This window comes from Nycticebus coucang, chromosome 4, assembly GCF_027406575.1.
Source record: "Nycticebus coucang isolate mNycCou1 chromosome 4, mNycCou1.pri, whole genome shotgun sequence".
Classification (NCBI taxonomy): Eukaryota; Metazoa; Chordata; class Mammalia; order Primates; family Lorisidae; genus Nycticebus; species Nycticebus coucang.
In genome coordinates this window covers 15,577,784-15,587,972 of record NC_069783.1, presented here as the reverse complement: position 1 = coordinate 15,587,972, position 10,189 = coordinate 15,577,784, and the positions used below count along the sequence as shown (strand labels likewise).

General features: G+C 40.2%; 1 pseudogene; it reads right to left on the bottom strand.

Annotated features, from left to right (window-relative positions):
- Positions 1–3,558: 3,558 nt before the first annotated feature.
- The window catches only part of LOC128584264 (torsin-1B-like), a 66,851-nt pseudogene continuing 60,220 nt past the window's right edge, over positions 3,559–10,189 (bottom strand).

Here is a 10,189-nt window from a genome sequence, read left to right as displayed (position 1 = left end):
AAAGAACTGGTATAAAGAAAACAATGATAATAGCAAAAAGGATCTTTGCAAAGATTTTTATTGTTCACCATGACTCTCTGTATCCATTATTTAGTTTTTATATTGGCCCTTTATTGTTTTCTAGTGTTGTCTAGTAAGTTAAACAAATGACCACAAACTTAGTGGCTTCAAACACCAACCATAATTTATCTCATGGTTCTATAGGTCACAAGCCTGACATGATGTGCTTGCACAACCTGGTAAGGGTCTTACCATGGTAAAATCAAGGTATCGCCTGGGGCACAGGGTCCTCTTCCATACTCACTGGTTGTTGGGAAAATTCATTTCTTTGTCTCTTTCCACTTTGCCTCTGCATCTGGAAGCTGGCAATGTCAGGTCCATTCCTTCTTCTGCACCAGTGGTCTTTGATGTCCTCTTCTGCTGTCCTACTCTGCTTTTAAGGGTTCATATGATTATGTTGAGACAACCTGAGTAACATAGGATAATATTCCTATTTTAAGGCCAACTCATTAGTAACCTTAATTACATCTACAAAATCTGCCATGTAATGTAAACCTGGGAGGAATACGAGGGACAGAAATTATGAAAACCAGCATTTTGCATACCACGGGGTTGGTACAGTAGGAATTTTTATGATACATATTTTATTTGTATATGGCATTGGAGAGTAAATAATGTACTTGAGGACCTGTTTCTAGGTAACAGAACCAGGTCTGAGCACCCAGAACTCTGCTCTTCTTGAAATTTGCAATCTCTTTGTGTGTGGAATGAACTAACATGTTTGATAAGGGCTGGGCTGCTGTAGTGATAAATCTAAGCAGGCATGTAACACCTTTAAGTGACTGAGAAAATACATTCTTTGTTCAAATTATTCTTTACAAAAGAAAATATGGTGGCTTTTTAAAATGGAAACTTGGTGCTTAAAAGAAGTAAGGTGTTTTGAATAGCATTCATTGAGGTATTTGGTAGAAAGCAGGTTTCCAGGTATATGGGAGAGTAATGGCTGAAGGCTACATTGGTAAACTAAGTGGGTGGCTGCTCCTTGGATAATTGACCCCAGGCTCTCTTCTCTAGGGAGTAAATCATAGAGAGCTCTATGTTGAGAGCCAAAAATCCAGAGTTTTCCAGATGAGCAATTCTTCAGAGGGATAGGATAGGGCAAGTGGCTATGGACTAAATGTGTCCCCTAAGGCTTATGTGCTATAAAGCTAATTCCAAATGCAATAGTTTTAAGTGGTCAAACCTTTAATAGGTGCTCAGATCAGGGCGGCTCTGCCCTCCTGAATGGATTTATCCCAGTATCAAGGGAGTGGGTTAGTTGTCATGGAAGTGGGTTTCTGTCTGGCCCTCCCTCCCCTTTTTCTCTTCTCTCTCTCACATGCTTGAGTGTGGTATCCAAGGTCTCCTGCCCTTCTACCTTCTGTCATGGGGATGAGGCAGTGCAGGTACTTGCCAGAAGTAGTCCCTGAAACCCTGGACTTCCAGGCCTTCAGAATGGTACAGAAATATATTTCTTTTCTTTATAAAATACCCAGTCTGAGTATGGAGTTTTAGCAATACAAAATGGACTATGAGACTGGTCTAACACATTAAGAAGAATGCTACTTGGGATTTTACCTGGATGTAGAATTTTCTTCCCAATTCAAATTTTCTCTTCTTCAAAAGTGACTTTCTGGCCTCGCACCTCATAGACACTCAATTAAATTGAATTGGATAAATGATTTCCAAAGTAAGATATTCAATAAAATTGTTGTATGATGAATTTACTAAGACCGCAATCTGCTGGGTTTTAAATATGGAAAAGTGAGTACAATGCAGTTCATGAACACTAGCACAACTCTTTGAAATAGGAATTGGAATTTTTTTTCACATCATAAAATCTAGGCCTTATTGTTTAATATCCAGGTCAATTCAAACACTTATCCACATTTTACAATGGTGGGGAGGGTGGGCTGTGGCCAAGCTACTCTCAGTAAAAGCAGGCCACAGGTGGCCAACACGTGTTGGGTTTATTGAGTTTGTCATTGTAAACAGAGAAAGTCTTATCTCCTTTTGACCAGATATCCAAAAGGTTATAAAAGAAATGTAACTTAGGTCCAATTTGAGAATATGTAATTTTAGGCCTTCCCTTGGCATTTTTAAAAGACTAAGTATGATACCATATAAGGCAGTTCCATGTCATAAACTCAAACTTCTATGTTTTACATGTAAAAATTCTGCAATGGTCCCAATGACACATATGCAGCTGCATTGTAACTATAGGCACAGAATGAGTCACTAGGTGGCTTCTAAGTCTTACTTTCCAGAGATTAGGGTGATCCATTCTCAATAAAGGGTGCTGCCAATAAAGGGTGTCCTTATCAGATGACACCCAAGAAACAATGACAGCTTTAGACTGACCTAGTATGATCCATGATTGTGACCATACATTGTCATACATTCAACAATAAAAATCCATACCATTTAAGAGTACCTGAGAAAGGATTAAACAATTATTTCATTTTGTGTCCTTCTCATATTGTAGAGTAAGCAATGTCCTATACTTCTATTATTTGAGATTCAGAGGTAAAAACATTATTAACAAAAACATATCTTTGAAAACTCTAGCATTTCTAGGGTACAACATTCCTGCTTCTTTGGCAATGCAGAAGTTGTGAGCTGACCCCTCAGTGCAGGTGGCAGAATGAGCATGTCCCACAGACTTCAAAAGTTTTCATGAAGTCAAGTGAGAGACTGACCTGCAGACAAAGTGTAACAAACACTTCACCATGGGCAAAAGAACCCAAATTCAAAGCCAATGGTCTCATTTCAATTGGCTCTATGATACCACTGGGGAACTTCAGGACAAGACATGGTGCAAAGAAGGCTGTGCCTGCTGGGCAAGGGATTCCATGGGCTGTAATTAGCAGTCAGAGAATGGACAAAAGGAAGGGACACATCTGTCCCATCTGCAGCAGATAGTGTTTATTATTGATGACCCAGACAGACCCCTCAGATGGAATACCCACCCTACGTGAGGACAATTCAGCCAGGTCAAGAATGCTTTGCATGCAGGACATTGTCCCCCAGGAGATGCCACCTGCATCTGTAGGCACCACCAATTCTAACTGAAAATTCTTCAAGTCAGCAAAGGCTCTCTGTGTAAAGAAAACCAAACAGCTGAAGAATATTTTCAGTGGGTGAATGCTCCTCAGCTTCCCCTTTAGTCCTGACAGGAGCTTCTGAGGTGTGGGTACTGTGGGTAACAAAGGATCCCTGGGCCTCCGTGGCACAGCTGTTTTCAGGAACTTCTGTCATGGTGAGTTATGGTAAGTGTGAAGGAGGTTTTAAAAGTTCATCTTCAACTGCAAAGAACTGGACTGCTGTCACATTGCAAAATGACAGGTAGATGGGACAGATGATGATATTTTCACATTTCAACTCCTGGAAACTTCTCTACCCCAAAATTCACATGTGAAAATGTGCAAAACCCTGAAGAGGTCTTCAAAGTGCTTTGGAAAGGCAAGGCCCTTGGGTGCTGAGCCTTCCAGGTGCTTCTTAGCCCATCTGGATCAGAGCTCAGTGAAAACCTAGGCATGATTACAAAGTCTTACAGCCTTTGAGGAGATTTTCTCATCTTTGGGGAAAGAAGTTATTTCATCTGCCACTCTTGTCACAATTTCTTCCTCTATGGGAGAGCTGCAGGCCTTCATTTCAGCCCTCATGCACGTCTTCACGTGTCTGCACTCCAGAGGCAGGGAAGGGGTGAAGTAATGCATGAGGTTTCTCTTGATCAGTCCACTGCCCCATAGTCCACTGTGTTTAATATTGAAAACCCCGACAGACAGTTCAGGTTCCAGGTCCTTCAGCTGAATGAAGTTGGCTTAGTGGTGAGACACTCCATCCACCTGCTCATAGTAGTCTAGAAATGGCTTGATTGCATCAATGATCCTGGGGTGCAATTTATCCATCTCATAAAATATGGAAACAGAGTTTATATAAGCATTCACATTACCACGAATCTAGCTCTGTAACTGGTCCTAGACCCACCGTAAAAAATGAAATAGTATTCAGAGGCCCAAAGGACATGCCGAGAGGGGCACAGGTGCCACACTGCTCCTATGCACTGGGGAGAGATCAGAGCTCTCAAGGGCTTAAGGAAGCACTCTTAGAAACTGAATCCTCACCATTTATTACCTAATAGCTTTTCCAAAACCTTATCTATAAAAACTAGAAATTGGCAGACAGATTGGTGCCAAAATGCAGAGAAGTTTTGTTTCCAATGACATGCTAACTGTGACCTCTCCAAAGTATAAGAAAGATCCATGGGGAGGTGCCTTTGGCTCAAGGAGTAGGGCACCAGCCCCATATACTGGAGGTGGAGGGTTCAAACCTGACCCCAGCCAAAAAAACAAAGACTACAAAAAAAAAAAAAAAAAAAACAAGAAGAAAAGAAAAAAAAAAGATCTGTGCTCATTTAATGTTAACCAACTCATAGTTTTCATCTCACTCTGGACTTCGATCTCAGATATTACAGACATACTGAGGACAAAAGAACTAAGGAACTGAAGTAAGACCAGCACGGTGCTCCAGACCAGTGCTTTGTGCTGATGCAATGAACAAAGGAGCTGACCTACATGATATTTCATGAAAAGCACTTGTTCCCAGTGCTTCCTTGAAACACAAAAACACATAAGCAACAAGCCCTGGACCCCGAAATGTGAAAGGCCATGACTTCATCAGACCTACCCTTGTCTATCTTACTAAATATCTAGAGATTTATGAAATAATGTAGAAAACAAGAAAATTATTCCTTCCTTTTGCAATCTTCCTACTCTTAGAGCTGGTGTGGAAAACACCCACTTCTATTTCCTCATTCAGTTAAGTTTCTGTTTCTTCTTTCAGTCCCCATCTAACAGTAGGAATTAACAAGGATGACCGCGACAAGGATAACATTCACTTAAATGAGAATTAACCTTCCTGGATGACTTTATATATATTAAATGTGGAAAGAATAGCTCAAAAGGAGAGACAGTCTCAACGTTTAAGTTCTTTGAGTCTTTCTTTGAAGAAAGTAAGACTAAGGACTTGAAAGATGGGAGAAAGAAGGGAATGAAACAGTTTAGGAGAAAAAAAAATTTCAAATCTATATTGTAAAATGCTGAGGCTGTGCTCTGCACATAGGTGGGAGTCATTAAATGCAGCCCTGCCCATGAAAATCATTGACGCTGCTCCACCTCACACCAAGGAATCCTGGGTACTTTCATTCATGGAGAAGGTAGCTGCCATGCAGTTGGGAGATTTGGGTTCAAGTTCCTGCTCTGCCACAAAGTCATGAAGATTATAATGAGTAAATCACCTTGCTTCTCTTGGCTCTATGTTTTAATAGAAATAATATTCCCTACCCCACTGGATTATTTTGGAACCACATAAGAAAAAAATGTAGGAGAGGACTAAATGGACCTTAATTCCATAGAGCCTGGTGCTATTGCAATGCAAGGAACAGAAGCAGAAGCCAGAGTTAGTGAGCAGGTGGCCCAGACCAGTCCCAGTGGCTTATGGACTGGATAAGAGTGGATTGTCTTGCTTGGAGGGAAGGGCAGAGTTGACACAAACAGGTGGACAACATTTACTCTTCAGGCGTTTTGGGTGAAGATTTTCAGCCACAATTTGGCTAAGAAAATTCTTGCCTGTACCAGCCCAGCCACGTAAGTAAAGTTAAGTGGTTTCTCAGGATTTCTGTTGTTCTGTTCTCAAGTCAGTGCCTTGAGAATCAATTGAGCATGGAGTGGCTGCTCCTCGTGGCAGCACTAGGTGGAGTGGCAGTAGATGTCCCAGAGGGGGACAGCATGGTGCCCACGTGGATGGGCTCAAATGCCACCGCCAATGGAGTCACCAGCAGCAGCGGTGGTATCCAGGCACCATGAACAGCTCAGCCAGTAGTATCCCAGCATCTTGCCCCCACGGCAAAAAAATCCAGAATTGGAATTTTGATGCTGCCAATTGTAGGACCAAATGTGTAGAATGAAATAATTTATGGAAGGAAAAGATGGCTTCAGTGTGCTGTAGTGCTCTTGTAGGACCAGTCACTTGGTTAAAATATTTTAAACCTAGAGGCGGAGCAAGATGGCGGCCGAGTAACAGCTTCCTTGCATCTGGGCACTGTGAGTCTGGGGAGATAGGACTCCAGGCATCTCCGGCTGGTGGGATCTGCCTATCATCACTCCTATGAGGATACAGGGAGTCAGCGAGAGACTTCTGGACCCCAAGAGGAGGACTAAAACAGTGGAACACCGGCAAGTGGTCGCGTGTGTTCAATCCGCCTAAACCCGCCCACAACTTCCACAGGCACAAGAACTTAAAGAGCAAGAGGAAGTGAAAGGAAAATTAAGGCAAGGAAACAGATAAAAGAAATCACTCATGAGGAAGAATCAGCAGAAAACTCCAGGCAACATGAAGAACCAGTCTAGAACAACCCCACCAAGGGACCACGAGGTAGCTACTGTAGATGATTCCACCTGTAAAGAAATGTTAGGAATGACAGAAAGGGAATTTAGAATACACATGTTGAAAACAATGAAAGAAATGATGGAAACAATGAAGGAAATTGCTAATAAAGTGGAAAATAACCAAAAGGAAATCCAAAAACAGAATCAAATAAGAGATGAACGATATGAAGAATATAAAAAGGATATAGCAGACCTGAAGGAACTGAAACAGTCAATCAGGGAACTTAAAGATGCAATGGAAAGTATCAGCAACAGGTTAGACCATGCAGAAGAAAGAATTTCAGAGGTAGAAGACAAAGTTCTTGAGATAACTCAGACAGTAAAAGAGGCAGAAAAGAAGAGAGAGAAAGCAGAATGTTCACTTTCAGAATTATGGGACTTTATGAAGCGTTCCAACATACGAGTTATAGGAATTCCAGAAGGGGAAGAATAATGCCCCAGAGGAATGGAAGCCATACTAGAGAATATTATAAAAGAAAATTTCCAAAACATCACCAAAGATTCTGACACACTGCTTTCAGAGGGATATCGGACCCCAGGTCGCCTCAACTCTAACCGAGCTTCTCCAAGACACATTGTGATGAACCTGTCCAAAGTCAAGACAAAAGAAAAGATTCTGCAAGCTGCCAGGAGTAAGCGCCAGTTGACCTACAGGGGCAAATCCATCAGAGTGACGGCAGACTTCTCTAATGAAACTTTCCAAGCAAGAAGACAATGGTCATCTACCTTTAATCTACTTAAACAGAACAATTTCCAGCCCAGAATTCTGTACCCTGCTAAGCTAAGCTTCAAAATTGATGGGGAAATCAAATCATTTACGGATATACAAACATTGAGGAAATTCGCCTCAACAAGACCAGCTCTACAGGAAATACTTCAACCTGTTCTGCACACTGACCACCACAATGGATCAGCAGCAAAGTAAGAACTCAGAAATCAAAGGACAGAACCTAACCTCCACACTGATGCAAAAGATAAAACTAAGCAATGGACTCTCACCAAATAAGACGAATAGAATACTACCACACTTATCAATTTTCTCAATAAATGTTAATGGCTTGAATTCCCCACTGAAGAGACATAGATTGGCTGACTGGATTAAAAAACACAAGCCATCCATTTGCTGTCTGCAAGAAACACACCTGGCTTCAAAAGACAAATTAAAGCTCCGAGTCAAGGGTTGGAAGACAATTTTTCAGGCAAATGGAATTCAGAAGAAAAGAGGAGTTGCAATCTTATTTTCAGATACATGTGGATTTAAAGCAACTAAAGTCAAAAAAGACAAAGATTGTCACTTTATATTGGTCAAGGGAAAACTACAACAAGAAGACATTTCAATTCTAAATATTTATGCACCCAATTTAAATGCTCCCAGATTCTCGAAGCAGACCTTACTCAGTCCGAGCAATATGATATCTGATAATACCATCATAACAGGGGACTTTAACACTCCTCTTACAGAGCTGGACAGATACTCTAAACAGAAATTAAACAAAGATATAAGAGATTTTAATGAGACCCTAGAACAACTATGCTTGATAGACGCATATAGAACACTCCACCCCAAAGATAAAGAATATACATTCTTCTCATCACCCCATGGAACATTCTCCAAAATTGATCATATCCTGGGACACAAAACAAATATCAACAGAATCAAAAGAATTGAAATTTTACCTTGTATCTTTTCAGACCATAAGGCACTAAAGGTGGAACTCAACTCTAACAAAAATACTTGACCCCACACAAAGGCATGGAAATTAAACAATCTTCTGTTGAATAACAGATGGGTGCAGGAAGAAATAAAACAGGAAATCATTAACTTCCTTGAGCATAACAACAATGAAGACACAAGCTACCAAAACCTGTGGGATACTGCAAAAGCAGTTTTGAGAGGAAAATTCATCGCTTTAGATGCCTACATTCGAAAAACAGAAAGAGAGCACATCAACAATCTCGCAAGAGATCTTATGGAATTGGAAAAAGAAGAACAATCTAAGCCTAAACTCAGTAGATGAAAAGAAATATCCAAAATCAAATCAGAGATCAATGAAATTGAAAACAAAAGAATCATTCAGAAAATTAATGAAACAAGGAGTTGGTTTTTTGAAAAAATAAATAAAATAGATAAACCATTTCTAGACTAACTAGAAATAGAAAAGTAAAATCTCTAGTAACCTCAATCAGAAACGATAAAGGGGAAATAACAACTGATCCCACAGAGATACAAGAGATCATCTCTGATACTACCAGAAACTCTACGCCCAGAAATTTGACAATGTGAAGGAAATGGATCAATATTTGGAATCACACCCTCTCCCTAGACTTAGCCAGGAAGAAATAGACCTCCTGAACAGACCAATTTCAAGCACTGAGATCAAAGAAACAATAAAAAAGCTTCCAACCAAAAAATGCCCTGGTCCAGATGGCTTCACTCCAGAATTCTATCAAACCTTCAAGGAAGAGCTTATTCCTGTACTGCAGAAATTATTCCAAAAAACTGAGTAAGAAGGAATCTTCCCCAACACATTCTATGAAGCAAACATCACCCTGATACCAAAACCAAGAAAAGACCCAAACAAAAAGGAGAATTTCAGACCAATCTCACTCATGAATATAGATGCAAAAATTCTCAACAAAATCCTAGCCAATAGATTACAGCTTATCATCAAAAAAGTCATTCATCATGATCAAGTAGGCTTCATCCCAGGGATGCAAGGCTGGTTTAACTTATGTAAGTCCATAAACGTTATCTACCATATTAACGAAGGCAAAAATAAAGATCAGATGATCCTCTCAATAGATGCACAAAAAGCATTTGATAAAATCCAGCATCCTTTTCTAATTAGAACACTGAAGAGTATAGGCATAGGTGGCACATTTCTAAAACTGATTGAAGCTATCTATGACAAACCCACAGCCAATATTTTACTGAATGGAGTAAAACTGAAAGCTTTTCCTCTTAGAACTGGAACCAGACAAGGTTGTCCTCTGTCACCTTTACTATTCAACGTAGTGCTGGAAGTTCTAGCCAATACAATTAGGCAAGACAAGGAAATAAAGGGAATCCAAATGGGAGCAGAGGAGGTCAAACACTCCCTCTTTGCTGACGACATGATCTTATACTTAGAGAACCCCAAAGACTCAACCACAAGACTCCTAGAAGTCATCAAAAAATACAGTAATGTTTCAGGATATAAAATCAATGTCCACAAGTCAGTAGCCTTTGTGTACACCAATAACAGTCAAGATGAGAAGCTAATTAAGGACACAACTCCCTTCACCATAGTCTCAAAGAAAATGAAATACCTAGGAATATACCTAACGAAGGAGGTGAAGGACCTCTATAAAGAAAACTATGAAATCCTCAGAAAGGAAATAGCAGAGGATATTAACAAATGGAAGAACATACCATGCTCATGGATGGGAAGAATCAACATTGTTAAAATGTCTATACTTCCCAAAGCAATCTACCTATTCAATTGCCATTCCTATCAAAGTACCTACATCGTACTTCCAAGATTTGGAAAAAATGATTCTGCGTTTTGTATGGAACCGGAAAAAACCCCGTATAGCTAAGGCAGTTCTTAGTAATAAAAATAAAGCTGGGGGCATCAGCATACCAGATTTTAGTCTGTACTACAAAGCCATAGTGGTCAAGAAAGCATGGTACTGGCACAAAAACAGAGACATAGACACTT